Source organism: Ambystoma mexicanum, chromosome 7q, assembly GCF_040938575.1.
Source record: "Ambystoma mexicanum isolate Mex_15411 chromosome 7q, UKY_AmexF1_1, whole genome shotgun sequence".
In the NCBI taxonomy this organism is placed as follows: domain Eukaryota; kingdom Metazoa; phylum Chordata; class Amphibia; order Caudata; family Ambystomatidae; genus Ambystoma; species Ambystoma mexicanum.
The window spans coordinates 604,375,544-604,395,099 of record NC_090941.1 but is presented as its reverse complement, the minus strand read 5'-3'; the positions used below and the strand labels follow the sequence as shown (position 1 = coordinate 604,395,099).

At 44.4% G+C, this 19,556-nt stretch overlaps 1 protein-coding gene across 4 annotated transcripts in view; it reads left to right on the top strand.

The window, feature by feature from the left end:
- The window catches only part of SERTM1 (serine rich and transmembrane domain containing 1), a 472,477-nt gene that overhangs the window by 200,368 nt on the left and 252,553 nt on the right, over positions 1-19,556 (top strand). For all 4 annotated transcript variants that reach the window (XM_069639995.1, XM_069639993.1, XM_069639991.1 and 1 more), the window contains exon 2: positions 6,630-6,664. The gene's annotated coding sequence lies outside the window, so the exon portion shown is untranslated. The remainder of the gene's footprint in view (positions 1-6,629; positions 6,665-19,556) is intronic.

Sequence of the window (19,556 nt, the reverse complement as noted above, 5' to 3'; positions counted from 1 at the left end):
ATTAACTCCATGGTCCCTTAGCGCCATGGATTTTAACACCTGCTAAAAGCAGGTGTTAAAAGCTCCATGGCGCTAAGGGACCTCGTACTCAGGCGGTAAGGGTCGGCGCTGTTTACGGCGCCGTAAACCCCTTACCGCCTGAGTTGTAATGAGGCCCATTGTAGAAATAGAAACTGAGCCTGCTCCTAGAAAAACTTGGTTTGGAAAGAATAATATGGTAATGATTATGATACCGCTTTGCATTTACATTACACTGGTCCCAATATTTTGCTATCTGGAAACTGTGCATCCTTTGAACTCTCTTTTAACTACTACCAATGCTCCTACTATAAGTAGCCCAGTACATGTGCTTTCTTATACTCTCCCCTCACAAGAATTGAAACATAGAAAAGGTTATGACAATAATACCTTGCTTTTGATTATGAATATCACTCATGCTATCTTGAATAGGTCCAATTGTTGGGTCTGTTCCCATTTACCCCAGCATGGTGAAAGAGGAATGGGTTGTTATGTACATCCTTTGCCACTTAATACTGCCTGTTATGCATCATTGAGAGCGTTATTTTATGGAAAGTGGAACAATAGTGCTACTAGTCAGTTTGATGGAACAAACATAAATGAGTTTGAAAGAGTGGTATTGGAACCATTGCGTTGTTCCGTATTTACAAGCAGAAGCAAAATAAACACGGTCCAGTAGATAGGCTCTCTAGGCCTTTCAAAACCCTAATTACTTTTAAAATGGCTCCAGTAGGAAACAAAGATTCTGTGCCTCCCTCCTACTATTAATCACAGTTCACGTTCTGTCCCATTTTGCCTATGGAAAAAGGGTTCCTATCCACTGGGAACATTTACTAGATGCATGAATACTGCCGTACTTGAGCAAGAGACACCATTATATATAGGAGGTTCTGTTTATTTTGTATGTGGAGATCAGGCCTATCCATGGTTACCTAGAACTTGGGAAGGGACCTGTTATTTAGGTATACTTTAACTGGTGTATTTCTTTCCAAAACCTCTGAAATATCAAAACTATCCAGATCGAGGCCATGACGAGATGGTAACGCAGGACAGATTGTAGGGGATATAGCGAAGTCATTCATACCATTTTGGGGACAAGCAATACATTCATGGACTATGAGGAAACTGTCCAGGGTGTTAGAAAAGACAACAAATGGAACTACAGATATACTCTATAATATGACACTGGAACAGAAAGCAATCAGATTAATTGCACTTCAGAATATAATGGTACTTGATATAATCTTGGCTGATCATGGAGGGGTATGCAAACTGGTGGGGTCAGCATGCTGTGTATTCGTAAGTGACTCCTCCCCTACGATATTTGAAGCAATAAAGGAATTGCATGTCCTAAATTCTGAAATTCATGTTCCTACAGGTGTTTGGAATCTGAATATAAGTCCATGGTTTTAGGAACTGCTGCGATCGTGGGGATGGAAACTAATTGCAATTTCTGTCATGATATTTGGAATCCTCATGTTCTGCTGTTGTTGCATACAATGCCTGCCAATCCTCTGCTCCCAAATTACAAATGAATGTGTACATGCAATCAAAATGAAACCTCCTCCCATGCTAAGTGAAGGTGCACAACTCAAAAATGAAATTATTAAAGAATTTATGACAATGAATATTTCTGATGATGATTACAGCAGTATGGGTAGTTCAGAATTAGACACGTGGTCCGATGAAGACGCAATGTATGGATGATGCTCTTGGTTTGCGGCCAAAAGGAGGGTTTGTTAGACCAGAAACAACCCTATAGTATGTATAGTATGTTGGCCAGAAACCAATCACATCATGTGACAAACATCGCAATAGCAGAATCGTCAATCTAACCAGAGGGCGTCCATTTAGTGAAATGTCGGCCATTCGCTTTTTTCCTTTCTGTCAAAACGCTTTGCAAATGTATTCTATGCTTCGAACTCACACACGCACACATGGTGCGAGGCCACGGCCTGAATGCTGAAATACTAACACAGACAGGAATGTAAAACTATACAGAGATACATTGTTTTTCCCTCCCACTAAGTCCTTGAAGTCGAGCAGAAGCTGCATCTAATCAGTAGTCCAGGTGCCAGCCTCTCTTGCAAACGCTGTAGTAAAAGGCAGTTAAAGCATGAATGATATTCTTCTAGCGGTACTCCTTCACAGAGAGTGGTATTTTCTGCTTCAGAACTGTCTGACCCTTAGCTCAATAACCGAGACACACATATAACGTGTTAAGGAATGTTTCTCTGCTACGAACATGATATCTTTGCCGAACGAAGAGCTCTATGTTCCCCATAACAATAAAGCTGTCTCTGCTGCCATTGCTAGAATAGCTATGTTTAGACTGAATGAGGACTTGTCATAACGTGTCATATTTGTTACTACTGTCGATCACCGAACACTAGCCTGAATGATATATTCATGGGCGGATCGAATTGCCTTCGTAAGGATTGTATGTTATGTATATATATTGCTGCTTGAGCATTGCTCGCTCTCTTGCGTCTCACGAGGTCTGTGAACACATGTTGCAAGACGTTGTTACCCAGTCGGCTGACTGAGATACTTTGAAATAAACCAGACGTGTTTGGAAATCGAACCTCGTGTCTGTCGTGTCACTAGTGTATATGGTTATTGTGCCTTAGTTTGCATATGCAGTCTTTATGGCCCACTATAACCTCTGCAGCAAGCATCTCGCCAGAAGCCACAACTTGGATTGACTCCTTTCTAGGGGAAAGATCCATTAGAGTATTCACCAAGAATGCCCGTTCCCCCTGCACCCATCTACTGCGGGGTACCGCAAGGGTTGTGTGTGTCTCCAACCCTGTATAATATCTTCATAAAACCCTTATTCATCCTTTTGTACTCTATCAGCATATCATACACAAATTATGCCGATGATACTCAAATTCTACTCCCCCTCACCGGCAACTTCCTGAAAGACTCTACCTGACCAACCAAGCATCAATGGCCACGCACCAACTGTGCCAAAATGACAAAAAGACAGACCTCCTGGTGGCCCCTTCAACAGTGATCAAGACGCTTGAGCCCCAATACACCTCTTTTAATATTGATGGAGTCCCGACTCCTGTCTCACAGTCAGTGAAGACACTTGGAGTTTCTTTGGATGCCACGCTCTGACTCACACGTCAAGTGAACTCCATCACCTCATCTGCCGCCTCCATGACTAAACTAATTAATGCAGCCAGACCTTTCCTATACCACAACAGCTGCCTTACAATCGCTATAGCTTCCATCGATTCAAGACTTAATTATTTTAATGCACTCCTTGCAGGCACCTCGGACATAACATCCGGAAGATGCAGGTCATACCGAATAACACCCTTTGAGCAGCGATGAACATCCCCAAACTAGGGCACATCACTGCAGCAAGGAGAAAGGCCCGCTGGCTCCCCATCCACAAGCGGATTCTATTCAAAACTCTGTCATTCACACACAAATGTCTATCTCAGGAAGCCCCCCATACCTCTCACAGCAAATTACCAAAACAAACTGAGCTAGACCTATCAGATAAGCCCATGCCCATTCCCTCATTCAGCCCTAATTTAAATGGCCTAAAGCCAGAGGTTCAAGTTTCCCAACAATCGCAGCCAAACATTCGAATGTCCTCCAGCCAAACTTGCGAGCTGAGCACTCCTACTGGGCCTTCCGGACATTTCTAAAAACACTTCTATTTGCATAATTCTGAACCTTGTAACTACCTGTCTTTCTTAAATGCAGATACTGTATTTGCTTCATACTCTATTCTGCTGTTTCGTGCTCTTCTTTGCAAGTAACTGGTCATGAAAGAGTGCCTTGATGCCTGAGGGATTAGTGCGCTATACAAATGGAAAAATAAATAAATCAATAAATACAGTAGACTGATAGAGGTGCAAAATATGTCTGAGACGCAGTGTGAGGACTTGGCGGTTGCTTTTAAAGACGAGTTCTCAATTCCTCAATAATTCTTTTGTTTATGCGAAACACTTTTTTTATCTTCCAAGGCCACCGTCGAGCTAATTGAGGTGTGCAGACATAAACAAATTATCGAGCTCCAGGGTGATTTTGATTAATTTTGATGGGCTGGAGGTCTATACAATTGTATTAGTTCAGTAGTTCTAGTTGCTTTGAAAACATGCCTGTGAATGTCTTATTTAATGGGAGCTTTATTGCAAAAATTGACGGCCATGTTGCAGAGCAGTACAAAGGGCACAACTATTTATGTCTGCCATTTTGGTATCACAGAGATAGTTTGCAGTCCCTTCTGTAACAATGAATGTGTGGTCAGCCGGTGGACTGGCCCTGGGGGAACACTGGAATTCCCGGTAGGCCTCTGCACTCTGGGCCTCTTTTGTGTGGTGCATTCCCCATGCCAGTAAGGGAATTCTATGAGTTTCCGCATGATTCCACCACGGAAGCATGGTCAGTCACAGAAGGGCCCCAATAAAACATGCAGAATGTTTGCCACCTATGGGGTGGAATATTTTCAATCCCCCTGGGGAACTTTGGAAGTGTCCCAAAGGGTGCCACACATCCTCTTGTCCCTCAACAGCTAATCTGAGAGCTGGCAAGCACTAGTGTTGCCAGAGATACCTGGACAGTATCTGTGCATTGCACACTGCATGTGAATATCCAGATTGGTTTGAGGTGCCCACAATGATGGGTGCAGCATGAGCACATATTCTGCCCTTCGTGGGGAACTTCCGGTCCTTCCACAAAGGCTGTTCAACCGCTTGGATATACACGGGGAATGGTGGAGGAAGCCACCACTCCATAACAGTTTGCTGTGCTCCGTCGTTCCCACATGCAGCCACCTGCCATGGGATTGCTTGGTAGGCTGTGCATTCGCTTCTGCACACAGTTACTCCTTTGTGTTCGCAAATGCACAAACCAGGGCCTCGTGCCTGTGTACACAATAGGACTCGTGATCATTGACCCATCCAACTCACATGATTTTTACTCCACTCTGGATGTTGCTGTATCGCCTGCCTCACAAACCATACGGTGATTGCACGTAAAATATCTTCACGGTTATTTTAGGACTTGTATGGCCCATATGTAAGGGAGTTATATGTCTACTGTAAGTTGTGCTGTTCTGAAAGATTTGGAAGTCTACACACGTTTGTGGTTAGAATGCATCACTTGGTGCATAAAGAGGGTAGCATGTTTTGCTCAAACCAATTAATTAGTTGGGCGGCAGGTTGTTGGCTTGACCTCAGGTTCTGCTCCTTTGATATGCACTGTACTGATTTCAATGCAAAAATTGAAACCTCTCTGGAGAATGAGTTTCTCCACAATAAGGGAAAGGAAATGTTTGTATTGATTTGATGAGTGCATTTTTACGGTCCGGTGATAGATGAACGGAACATACACTGGGGGTCATCACGAGCTTGTCCGCTATGCTGGCAGAACATTTGTCAGCATGCTGGTAAATGGACCTACCATTACCAGCACCTTATATCCCACTATTACCAATATATTCCAGGTGCCGGCAACAGCAGTCCTTCCCCATACCATGGAGTACTATGACTCCATGGAGTGGATTGCCAGTATTACTGGACCGGTAATAAAGGTGCCGGCAACACCGGCTATTTTTTGCCAGTGGGGGCCTGATTTTCCTCCAGCTCTTGGCTGGAGGTAGGTCAGTAAACCCCCCACTGTCAAAGTTGTACTCGCCTAGTCTGAAAAAGTGCTGGTATCTGGAAATACCAGCACTTTTTTTCTGGACCAGCAGAGTCAGAATGAGGCCCAATGTATGCACAGACCTCTCAGGTTCCCTGTGGCCATGCATGAGAATACCATCCAGTCCTGTTTTTGCTTGGAATTCTGGGGCTTGTAATTTTCCTAAATTTCAAATGGGGAAATAAAAAATTACAATTTCCAAAATCCAAAGGGAATGAACAGGACTGGATGGCCTTCTGATCCATGGCCACATGAAACTTGAGTGTTTTGTGCAGCAGAAGTTTTGCGGAATATCAGAGAATGTGTTTTGTTCTAAATTAATTAAATATCTATATAACAACGCTTCTTCCTCTTTTCTCCTGATCATCCACTTGCCATATAGAATACAGTACATCTACGCCACTAGGTGACTGGGTCATGAGCTGACACTTTCATATTGCCATGAAGAAACTGTTTCTTTCTGTGTCCAGTTTGCTCTGTTTAAAGTCATGTCTGTCTTTCAAAGTGAATCGTTCCTCCATAATGGGGCTAAAGGGATAACATTATATTTGTGGGGAAGAGTGTATGTATATTTCAGCTCTTAATAATTTGCAAATGTTTGGTTTTGGCAAATGTAAGTGACGTTTTCAGAAGTGGGCATGTTGTTTGATATAAAATGCAGGTTATGAAATGAGTTCTCTTCATAAAATAAGCTAGGAGGGGTGGTTGAATATTGGTACCTATGGGTTAATGAGGTTGATGGCCATCACACCTGGATATAACGTACTATGGCAACTAAGGAAATAAGCATATCAACAAACAGAATATTGGGCATAGGGGGAGAGAGATAGAACTGTAAATGATTCACACATTAGAATGAGAAGTAGTTGATGTTTTTGCAGGAGTCGTAAAGTAAATATGCAAGAATTATGGCAGTAGCTCACTCTCACTTTTTCTTTCTGCAGGAGTCTTGGCGGAACTGAAATAACTAAAATACTAGGTAAGAATTTTAATTGAGATGGAGATGACTGTTTGCCGTCAGAAATCTGGTTATATTAACACTTGGTTTAATGTATGTGACTGCTGGTACAAAGTGGCGGCTGGTGATTTTTGTTTTAATTGGAGGGCTTAAACATTTCACACGAATGTGTGTTTGTGAGAAAACCTAGCAAAGGGGGTCTGTGGGGCTTCTCTCCCAACAAATCTTTTAAAATAGTGAATTTAAATGTTGGATTTTACAGCTCACATTCTGTGTAAAATTGGTAAAAAAGCCACATACTGTGCAATTAGTTTTTTAAGGTAACACATGAAAATATGACAGGTCGCCAATTGTGCACAGGAGCATTTTCCAACACATTTTCATCTCGAGTTGTCCACATTTGCCATTATTGTTCCAGTGTAATAAAACATCTTCATGCTAGATGTTCCCAAACATGTTTCTAATGGCCTCACCAATTTAGGACTGCAAGTATTGACATGTAACAACACTTGTTGCATTGGCCTTGCCCATAATACCAGCAGAAATGCAATGCCACTGTAAGAAAACATGTCAATATCAGATGCACCAATTTAGGCCAATATCCCCCATGTAAAAACACTCATATTGACTTTGCCTACAGTGCCTATGTAAATCTTACACCACTGTATGAAAACATGTCAATACTAGCTGCACCAATGTAGGCCAGTATCCCCATGTACGAACACTCATCATGTTGGATTTTCCCATAATGTCAGTAAAATGCCACAATAAGAAAATATGCACATACTGGCTGCTCCAATGTAGGCCTATAGCCCCACATAAGAACACTCTTCCGGTTGACTTTATCTATACTGCCTGTATACATGCTATGTCACTGTAAGAAAGCATGTTCTTACAGGTATCCTCAGTAAGAATGCTCAGAAGAGTAGATACTTGGTTTTGCCGATTATGCCAATAAACAGGCTATGCAACTGTGAGAAAATATGTCCATACTGGCTGCATCAGAGTAGGACAATATCCCCATGTGAGAACACTAATGTCAATGAGAATGCCATGCCAGAGTAACAAAATATGTCCATATTCTTCAGGTGTGGCCACTGGTCCTTTTTGTTTGTTTTCTCTCCACTTATAATGTCTTCACCACTGTATGCAGGAGGTGCTTATGTCGGATTAGTATATCCAGCCGCTGCTTTGAATACATGTATCGTCCCTGTGCAGTCAAGGACTGCTCCTTACTCTGGGACAGAGAAGGAGGAGCTATGGGTGTCATACACCCTTTGTCATGTTGATTAGCATTCATTATTTCAGTCTTTCCAATATACATAACCTATTCTGAAGTTGTTTTCCCTTATATGCGGCATGTAATTAGGTGCACATGTGTTTCAGTACTGTCTTTGAATGAGTGCCTTCTTTTGGCCAGGGCATAAACATCTTTCCTGCAGTGTCTCGAACCCACTGCATGTGATATTTAATTAATTTGTCCTTGTAGCAGGTTAATGATTTAAAGTGGATTATCGTCGTGTCGCCTAGGATAATGCTTTACAATACCATTTACTGATACTTACCAAACTGTATTTCAACTCCCGCTCACTCTTTCTCTTTTTCGCACCCCTCCCCAACAATACTTGTTGACAATTATTACTTCTGCGTCTCTGTCCAAGACCACGCCTCTTATGTCACCCAGTTCTATAGAGCAGCACCACAAATGCCACTCATGCTCCAAGCAGCCCCACCTCGCTGCTCCTCTCAATCCTTCTAAGTGGCACCTCAGCCGCAATTTACGCTCTGAGCAGCCTCACCTCTCTGCTCCCATACCGGACCACACTCCTTGGTCCACACCACCAAATGCCCTCCAAAAATAAACAAAAATACACCTTTACGTGGCCTAAACTATCTTAAAACATGAGGGTGGTGCCAGAAATGACTATGCAACAAAATACACAACAGCTATCTTCTTGGCTCCTGGCCGATTTGATTGTGTGTGAGCATGTGTTGAAAAATTGTTAAATTGACCTACACCAGCATCTAGTGGGACTATCACAGATCCTAGGGAGTTTACAAAGACTGCAGTCCAGAAAAAGGCTCAGGGGAGCACACCCAAACAGGAAGAGACATTGGCAGACAAAAAATGTAAACAAGGATGGGAAGAAAAAAAGTCCAACCCAATCCTCTTCAAAGTCAGGTCCCCAAAAGAACGAAGGGAAGCCCCCAATCTCTAGTTCAGCGATGCACACCGAAAGAAGAGCGTGGCACCCATAACACTAGGACACCTGCGTTCTCACCACCCAAAGGTTGATACTGGGCCATAGGAAAGGGGATCCTGCTTTCAAGGGCTTAACCAAGCAAGCCATAGTGAAGGTTGGACTCATGGAGGAGGCCATCATTAGTGTGGGTATCTCAGAGGAGGATTTCCCACTAGGCAAGGGAGTGGCCGAATGTGGATTGGTTACACTGAGTGGGAATGGAATCGGATCTCCAGAAGAGACCTGAGTTCCTAATAATACTCAACTATATCTAGAGCATGTGAACATCAATGGACACAAAACTCCTGTGGTCTGAGACACCGCAGCTAGCGTCACCTCTGTCACCTGGCAGTGGACACAGCCAGGCCAGTATATTGATGGGCCTGAGTTGTGCGTAAGTGGATTTGATGGTAAGAGTAAGTGGCCCTTGGCAATAGTAGAGTTCAGCTGCCACAGTGTAATGACCCAGCACAGTGTAGCTATGAAAGACTCCATCCCTGTCCCATGTCTGTTGGGTAATGATTTTCCGTATCCTGAAATAGTCGCAGCGGCTACACGAGTGCTTCCAGAGGGCTTGTTGGAAGGACCAGTGTGGCCGGTCGCCCCTAGTCCACTTCCACAGACTACTGATTGCCTACTCCTGCCAGAGAGGAGTTAGTAGCCACAGAGAAACCTACTTTGGTAGCAGGGGATCCAGCGACTTCAGAATTGCCTGGCGCCGTGCAGGAACCTGAGGTGAAGGATCAGGTGGGCACAGATCTGAAGGGTTTGCCCAAGCTGTATGAGTTTGCATGAGCTGGGGCCCAGATCAGACTGACTTCTACACAGCCCAGAAAGTGACTCCCACTCTGGCGGGTCTGTGGAAGTAGCGGAGGAGCAGGCTAAGGGCGAGGCCCCTGGACTGTTCAAAGTGTACTGGGAGGATGGACTCCTGTACAGTGAGCCAAAGAATTCTGAGGGTGAGGACACCAAATGATTGGTGGTTCCCCAGTGCCACAGAAAGTTCCTTTTGGATTTGGCTCACCAAATTCCTTTAGCTGTTCACTTGGGAGTGACTCAGACATCGGACCGGTTGTCTATGCACATTTACTGGCTGCAATTTGGCGGAAAAGTTAAAGAATTTGTCTGTCCTGCCTGACCTTAATTCCACTACCCGTGGTTGGGTGGCCTTTTGAGAGAATAGGCATGGATATTGTTGGTCCTTTGGATCCTCAAACCAGCTAACAGAACCAATATATCTTGGTGGTAGTGGACCGTGCCACAAGATACCCTGAGGCTGTCCCTCTGAGGAGCATCAAAGCCCCTGTGGTTTGCAAAGGCTCTGATTGCGATATTCTCCCATGTTGGATTCCCCAAGGAAGTTGTTTCTGACAGGGGATCAAACTTCATAGCAGCATATATGAAGGCTATGTGGGAAGAGTTTGGAGTCACCTACCGTTTCTCTACCTCCTATCATCCACAAACCTATGGGCTTGTTGAGCAGTTCAACAAGACCCTGAAAGGCATGATAGTTGGCTCGGAAGAGCACCTGAGGAGAAAATGGGATACTCTCCTGTTATATCTTCTGTTCGCCTCCAGGGAGGTTCCACAGAACGGAGTAGGGTTTAGCCCCTTTGAGCTTCTCTTTGGACAACGTGTACGAGGTCCCCTCAGTCTAGTGAAGGGGGGATGGGAAAGCAAACCCTCATCCCCATCACGAGATGTGGTGGACTATGTACTCGGCCTTCGGTCTAGAATCCCAAAGTACATGAAACAGTCAACAAAGAATCTCAAGGCCAGTCAGGAGCTGATGAAGCACTGGCATGACCAGAAGGCCACAGTGACAGTCTATTCTAGAAGCCAGTGGGCGTGGATTATGGAGCCTGTCAAACCCAGTGCCATTCAGGACAAGTGGACTGGGGCTTACTCTGTGCTGGTAAAGGTCAGTGAGGTGAATGATCTAATTCATGTGAAAGGACCTAAACAGATGTGCAGGGTCTTTCACGTCAACCGGCTAAAACCATATTGTTGCCGGGTTGACTTGGTCATGGCCTTAGTGATTGACGGAGAGACTGAGGAGGAGACCGATCCCCTTTCATTCCTCATGCACACTGAAACCACAGATGGGTCAGTTGGGTCAGGTGAAGTTATCAACCTTGCAATGGACGTGTCATAACAGCAACTGACAGACTGGAGAGTCTCTGGACAAAGGACAAGGCCATTGCCTGCTAACACCGTCCTGAGCTTTTGGCTGTCCGCCTTGAAATGTCACAAGCCCTGCAAAGAAGCTTAGAGATGTGCCACACAAGCATCATCCAGCATCCATCTTTTTAAGGACATTTTCGAAACAGTCGACTCCTCGAACCGCATCTGGCTGCGCCGCTGACTGTTGTCACGCCGCAGTCACCAGAGCCGTCCGAGGCACCTCGCCCAGCATTCCAGATCGGCCAACCAACACACACAAAGACAATGATTTTTAGCCCTGAGTTGCCATGCCAGACAGCCTGCAGACACCTGTCCAGCCTCGCTTGCGGAACTGCCTGCGGCCTGGTACCTGCAGCTGTCTCTCACCACTAACCCTGTCTCACTGGCTGCGAAGTGCCCTGGAGCCACCTTGCCGCCCACAACTTCTTCATCACCAGGTACATTGTGGTTCTGCCCCCCTGGTCCTTCTTTGAAGGCCCCTAAAAAGTTACGACCCTTTGCCTCTTTGGTGTTGAAACCAAATAACCTTGAACAGTAAGACAGATTGCTTTACCTACTATACTCCTGTCAGTATCCAGAGTGCATCCCTTTCCTTTGTGAAACTGTCTTTGTTCTGTGTTCCTTTACAGTGGGGTTGTAATTGTAGTGTGCTATAACTGTCTTTTGTGGTAATAATAGATATGTTTATATAACCTTCACTGGACAGTCCCTTTTATCATTGGATAATAATTGTATTTTCGCTGTGTTGCTACTAACCAACGATCAACAACCTTGCGGAGATGAGCCTGCCGTTCGGTCCACGTTACCAAAATTGGACAAGGAGGTCTTATAATTCACTTGTATTCCAATCTGTTTGGATCCCTTCTGGTGTACTAGAGGTGTGGGTTGAGTGATGGTTTAGAAACCGATATTCATCCCTGGACCACTGGTGCCCTGGAAGTTGATTTGTCACACATACGTTGTTTGAAAAAGATGTTTTAGACTGCAAATTGTTTGGACATTGGAGCAATAAGGTCAGTGGTGGAATGGCCTACAGGGAACTGTCGAGATTTCCCTGTGGGCCTCACACCATGCTCTTGTGTTTGCATCCGCATGTTCTGCTTCTCTTACCCATTCTCCCATCCACACCACCAGCTTCCTTCTATCTCTCCTCCTCCCTATATCCATTTGATGGTAACATTTTGATGTAAAGCAGTATGTTATTCCTTACTCATAACAAATCGTATGTCCGTTTTTGTTACTTATTTAATCTTTATATAGGTGCAAATATGCTTTAAAATTCACCATTTGGATCCACTTTTCCCAAATGTTCTTGGGATGAGAACCCAAACTATCCAAAACACTATTTTGAGGTAATGTTGTGCTTGCTCGTTACATTTGCTTGCAGACTTTTTTTTATCCTGATCATACAATTCTTGTGTGATGAAGAATTACTATTGCTGTAATTGAAAACTAGATCAGTGAGGGAAGTTAGTCCTGCTTCATTGTTTATGGTAGGAGATAGTCCTCTCCTAGTTGCTGATGTCTTCAACACCACAATGCATTGTGGAGCTGTGTTTTGAAAGGTGGTCAGTCATTTTCTTTTTCTGCAGTCTGACTAGCACCTCCTGCAGGGTTGGAGGAGTCAGTGTCAGTGCAGGTGGTCCCGTTGATCAGACTATAGTATCCAAGACTGAAGTTGCATGTGGGGAATGGTTTGTCTCTCCACAATGTGTAGCACCAATGGCAACTTGAGCATAGACAGACGTCAGGTAGCCCAGCTGACCCAATGCTTAGGCAGCAACTGGGAAAGCTGAGCTCTGGTTCGTTATAGCAAGGTATCTGGCTTGTGCTATACTGGAGATATTCTTCAGCCCGACCCCAATGGCCAGGTGATGACGTCTGAGTATCTGTGCTGTAGCACTTTAGATCCCACAGTAAAGACCTGCTGACCTATCAGAGATCCTAAAGAACCATATGGGGGGACACCAAAGCGTCAACAGAGCAGCACGGTAGAGGACAGCAAGGGAGAGTAAAGTTTAAAGAGAGTCCAGAGAGACGCTGAATGGCCACCATGCTAGGCAAAGACATTTTCGAAAGAGGAATCTATTTGTTTTTTTCATAAATCCATGCATGCTGTTCAATACACGTTGCTTTTGAAGAGTTAAAGTGCCAGTGGCTATCACAATGCTTCACACAGTAAACATTAACTTTAATAAACAGCACACTATGGCATGGCAGAGTGAAGGCCAAACAGAAAACATGGGTATTGTAATGATTGCAGAATACAGAAATTGGCGGTGTATGCCTCAGATCAGAGGGCAACGCATTCCAAACTTGGAGGTGCAACTCGCCAAGGGGGGGGGGGGGATTTACGACCCACCTAGGTACGGTAAGGCCATAATGGCAAATTTGTGCTTCAAGCTAATGGAGGTTCATGAAAGAAACAACGATTTGTCGGTGAAACAAACTGGTTTGTTGCAGGTAAATGTGTATGTCCTACTGCAATTCCCCCCTGCACTCATACTGTGAATGAATCTGAAAGAAAAGTGGAGTTGGAGTCATTACTTAAAACTAATAATTTTGATTATTCCCAATGGTGGTTTAAAAGGCGTGTAGTGAAATGTACTGTCACTGAAAATGCATGAGACTGCCTTCCAGCATAGTGGATGCTCTTTCTGACCTTTCAACGATATTGCTGTTACTTATGGGTGTCAATGGCTTTGCAAGAGTGTTATCAACATTAGCTGTGGGACGCATTGTGATAAATGAATGTCAAGAGGCAATGAGTTATTGTTCAAGGATAGAAGAAGAAACTTGAAAGCTACACCCATTAATTTAAATGTCCCAACTATAGACCCCCTCGACCTCCCCTAGGCTGAGAAGTAGTTGTTCATTTGATATATTGATGAAATGACGCGGGGCATCAATATGGTGCGTGGCAGGCGATTGGATGGATAGAAGAAAGGCCAGACTCTACTTACCAGCCCCAATGTGACTGATATTTTGCCATGGCAACATTCTGTGGTATAGCTTGTTGATGCCAAGTGTGACTAGTGGTATTGACCAGAGCTTTCAGGCATCTGAATCAACAGCATGAATATCTCTGTGCTGGATATTTCCCAACCGTATTTAATTAATTTAACACTTGTTTTGTATCATGTGAAAAATTGGTATGTGGTACCACTCATCGCAGTAACTTTACACCCAATCCAACTGACCAGCATCAGACTAGGAGTCTGATGAAACAGTTGGTTTGTGACACAGGTTTTTGAGGCTAATGAGAGAATGATATGAAAATGTATTGCTCCTTTCCAATGACATTATCTATTACCAGTTGGTGATTCGGTTCATCTATTGATACCACTTTAACAGATACAATAAAAACTTTGGCAGCCTTTAAGTTTTTCATTAGAACAAAAAAGTCAGAAACAACATGGCTACATATCTCCACACTCTGCAAAATCAAACTCTTCATTTCCAGGCCTAACTTGCGCACTGTGGTCCAAACCCTTGTGATCTCACGCATCAACGGGGAACCACCCTCGTTACTGAGCTTCCAGTCATGCACCTGGCCCCCACAAGGCAGCCCACCACACTGCAGCCAGCCTCATTACAGGTGCCCGCAAATTCAACTGTATCTCTCCAACACTTGGTAGTCTTCACTGGCTGCACCTCCCCGCCAGGATCATATTCAAAACTGCATGAATCACCTGCAAATCACTCTCAAACGGGACACCAACATGCTTGGTGGTTAAACACCAAATTTTTGGCGGCTCTCCCACATCACATAGCAAAGCTATCAAAAGGTTGGAGTCTAAACTAGCCCTTCAAGAGAAGACTTGTTAGCAGGGTTCCTGCCACACCACGACTATCTGGAATTCAATCCTGGCAGAGATTTGAAAAGCCACACCATCCTCCAATTCCTCAAAACACTAAGGGCCCGATTCTCATGTAGGTGTTAAGTACCAAAAAGGACGTTAAAAGGCTTAACAACCTTATCGGTACTTAAGAACTATTCTGAAGGTGGCACATTCTTCCGAAGTCGGAAGGAATGCTGCACTTTCGGAATACATGTGGCAGTTGCTAGAATGGGTTGGAAACCAAACTAGCAACTGCCACATTCGTAAACTGTTTTTTTGGAAGCCTATTCTTGTGGCACTACTCCAGTTTAATATGTGCGCTAAACTAGCGCACATTTACGGTACCCTTTTGGTGCCGTTAAACTGGAGGAGTGCCACCAGTGTAAATGGAAGTGTCCATACACCTGTGTGTTGTATATGGACACTTTCATGTTGCTGCAACATTGAAGCTGCTTGCTTTGGTGTACATGAAAGTGTTCATATACACCGCTCGAGTGTATATGAACACTTTCATTTACACCAAAGCGAGCAGCTTCAATGTTGCAGGATGCAACATTGAAGCTGCTCGCTTTACATGAAAGTGTTCATATACACCACACGGGTGTATATGAACACTTTCCTATACACCACAGTAAGCAACTTCAACATCCTGCAATGTTGAAGCTGCTCACTTTGGTGTATAGGATCCGCAGCATTTTCGTTAAATAATGATTCCCTCGTTATTTAACGAAAATGCTGCCGAGATTCTGCAATCCGCCTGTTTCCATTAGAAACAGGCGGATTACAGCGAAAGCACTGTCATGGTTTGCGATTACGCCCAGGCCCACTTCAGAATAGCAGTGGTGCCTGGGCATCACAAAATGGCGCAGTGAATCGTGCTATTTAGCACGTTCACTGAGCCATGATGAGAATCGGGCCCAATAGCGTGGATCTTATACCAATAGCTGCCAGACAAATACAAATCCTACCTCCACTAACAGCACAGACCTAATGTATAAAATGACAAGCCCAATGCTGGCACCCACCTATTGTAAAGTGCCACGTTGCTCTTGAGCTAGGTTTGTGCTATAAGTGATAAAATAATAATATGAAAGATTTACAATGTACACAAAATTAGATATTTTTTTAAGCACCAATATCATGTACACTTTTCGATCTACACCAAAGTGATTTCTCTTGAAATTATTCATCTCTTATAAAATAAATAAACTGTGCAATGGTGCAAACTTTGAATTGTGTATGCTTTTAAAGGTCAGGCTGCTCTTAAACAGTATGCATCAAGTGAAATTGACTCGGTCTCATTAATGGAACATGTTTACTGCAATATTACCTGTGTACAAAGACCTCCCTTAAAGCAAATGTGATGGTCACACTGAGTGCAGAAACATGTGCCCTCACCAAGTTATAAAATGATGGGGCCCTAACCTATGTCAAGCTTAGGAGACCCATACCTTTATCAGAAACTAGTAGAGAAACGACAGTGATAAGAAAATGAAATGCAAACTTCCATGTAAACACGTGAGTAGTAACCTAATTCTAAACCTGTTTCCACATCCCATACAATTTTGAAACATTTCAGAGTGCAACATCATTGAAACACTCAAACGATTAGCTAGATTGGTGGCCTAATTCAGAACAGAGTTTGGCTGCAAAGAGCCCCTCCAACGCGCTGTGCGCATATCCCGCATTCACACAGGAAACTGCTTTCAAATGTTGAGCTGGGCCGAGAGTCCAGGATCCTTGAAGCCAGTCTGTAGATGCATGTGCAGTGGTGGAAGTGTACCAAAAAAGTAGTGGAACTGTGGTTCGGCAGGGTATAGGGTAGGCAGAAGCATAGTGCAACATGTGACAAGGTGTTTGCAACCAGGGCATTGCAATTGTAGTGACTAGTAACTAAGGATCATATTACAACTTTACACTTGCACAGGGACATGAATGGACAAATCCTCTGGATGGGATGGTGAATATGGTTGTAAAAAGTAGAGGGATGGTAAATAGAAAAACACCGCTCCCCACCGTTCCCACTCACTTCAATCAATGTGCATGTGTGTTTGGTGCACATCCACAACTGATATATGTATTGGCCTCAGACACCCACATGGGTAGATGGTTCGTGTCAGAACCTCCACTCTCATGGGGGCTGTTTGCAAATTGCCAGTGACAGACCTTAAAAAGGATTGGACGCTGGCAATTATATTTTTCCATGTTCATAAATATTTCAAAGGTTTAAATGTCATAGCAAAACAGACTTACCTATGCAGAGCCATGGAGACAGCTTCCTGAAAATGACCCAGCCTGCACCACTTTTTGCCCTGCGCCTGGCATGCAAGAAGGCATCCCTTCGAGAATAAAGCATACACTGTGGTCTCCTTGCATGTCGCCAATACGGAAGCACTTTTTCTTTCTTTAAGAAGTGGCACATGGCCAAAATATGTGCCTTTTTCACAAATACATACAAATCAGAAATTGTTCTCAGTAAGCAAGTGGGAGGTGGCTTGAGGTGTCAGACGCCAGAGTGCAAGGGGACTGTGTGTACTTGCCTGCGTACCTCAGAGTCTGAGGCTCTCCGTGGAGCTCAGAGCGGAGCAAAGACAGGGAGGAGGTGGGGAGATGGATAGGCTGGCCCGGCTTTCACAGCGGGGTGCGACCCAATTTAGTACATTTCTTTCTATAGTAGAGTGCGTGGAGCTCATAGCTCCACACACTATACGTATCCCCTTTAATTGGACGCCTGACGGGGCGCTTAAGGGGTGGCCCCGCCAGTCTACAATGAGCGCAAACAGCGCACTTATTCGGATTCCCTCCTCCCCTGCCATGGATACAGTAATGTCATTGGCTGGCAAACAGCCAATGACATTGCTGTATCTATGACTGGTGGCGCAGGGTGTGGGCGTGCGCCTGCGCCATGTTCACACATCTGTTTCTCTTTCTGGAATCGGTCGACGACGAGTGAACAACACACAACTAGTGCTGCTGCACCAGCCCAGCAGTGCTGTGGTAAGTACCCCATGTTTGTTTTGTTTCTGAGATTCTGACTTTAGTTTTCTTCTCTGTTTGGGCTCGGGGACTCGGGGGTGTTACACTTACACTCCCCTCCCCGGGCCCAAACTATGTGGTCCACCACGGCCCAGGCCCAGTCAACACTGAATGACGTGTAGGCCAGGGCCTACACGTCGTTCAGTGTTGCTGCCGAGCTGACTGCCGTCAACTTGGGGCGAGCCTTGGTGGTAGCGGGCCGCCTGGGCCTACTTTGTTTTTAAACAAAGTAGGCCCAGGCCGGTCCGTGCACTGCCGTGCCATTGGACCGGTACGCAAGGGAAGGCCCAGGGCAGGCATGCGCTGCTGCAATGTACATTTTGATCCGATCAAAATGTACAGTGCAGCAGCAGCGCACGCCTGCCTGCCCTAGGCCTTGCGTACCGTGATCCTGCCAGGCCAGTCCATGCCGTGGCCCAAGGGCCTTACTCCAGCCTTACTCCAGCTTGGCTCAAACTGCTTGAGTATGTGACCCCTGCCCGAGACGCTCCAGATGGGTTCAGCCTCACCAGTGATGTGTACTTTCAATCTTAATGCACAGCAATCAAGGGTATCTTTGTCGACTCATTACTACTCCACTTTGGGAGACTCAACACAGAGCATAAAGCCAAGGGAGAGTAGTGCTCTTTCACACAATCACAATACTTTTTAAACATAGTTTCCATAGTTGTTTAGCACATTTACACCACTATGGAAAGGCACACCTCCATGCAAGCTAGTCTGGCTCCATCTCAAAAATAGCAATCTTACCAAAAAGATCAGTGTGCATCCTCTTTGCATGGGACAGCAAGCAAGCCCAGATCTGTTTCATTTGAATCAGTGAGCTGTAGTTCTTTTTTAATGTTGGCTATTAGGTAGTGCTACGGTACCAACCCTAAGCCAAAACCATTGCATTGAGGTATTGCTATGAGGCAGAAGGGATCTAAAGAGAGGCACACAGCTTGTGTGTGATGTTTAGTTATTTACCTACCCACTGATTGCCAAGGGGCCTTCTAATCATTATGGGCTTTCTGACCCATTGCCGGCCCAACCTCACCCAAAACACATCCTCTTAGGATCTCTTTTAGCTAACAAGAGTAACATCAAACTTTGGCTGGCCAGTGTTCTTTTGAAACAGTGTTCTGAGAGTGAATGCCAGTACATGGTGAGAGGTATGCTTTGGCCATGCTGTCCATGGAGAAACAACTAATTCAAGAGATCCCTGACTTCAATACACGGACTATTGATAAATTTGCCTCTCTGGAAAAATAGACGTGCACTATTTGTGTACAAACTTTCAAAATGATTTACCAGTGAATGTTCTGTTACAAACAAGCTATTTGCAGTTATTTTGTGGTGGGTTACCTTGAATTCTTTGTTTCAATGACCTTATATATGTTAGGATTTTGTGTAAGGTTGCAGTGATCTATTTGACAGAACAGTGAGAAATGTGAAGTATGTTTTGATGTCATGGTTGTTGGTTTATAATAAAGCAATCAACATAATAAACTTAGTGAACTATTTCTGTTGCATTTTTCTCCATGCAATATGTATGTGCTATTTCTGAGACCTGTGCATTCCACGTGTTGCAACTTTGAGCAACTGAAGCAATGGCAACTCAGCATGGCA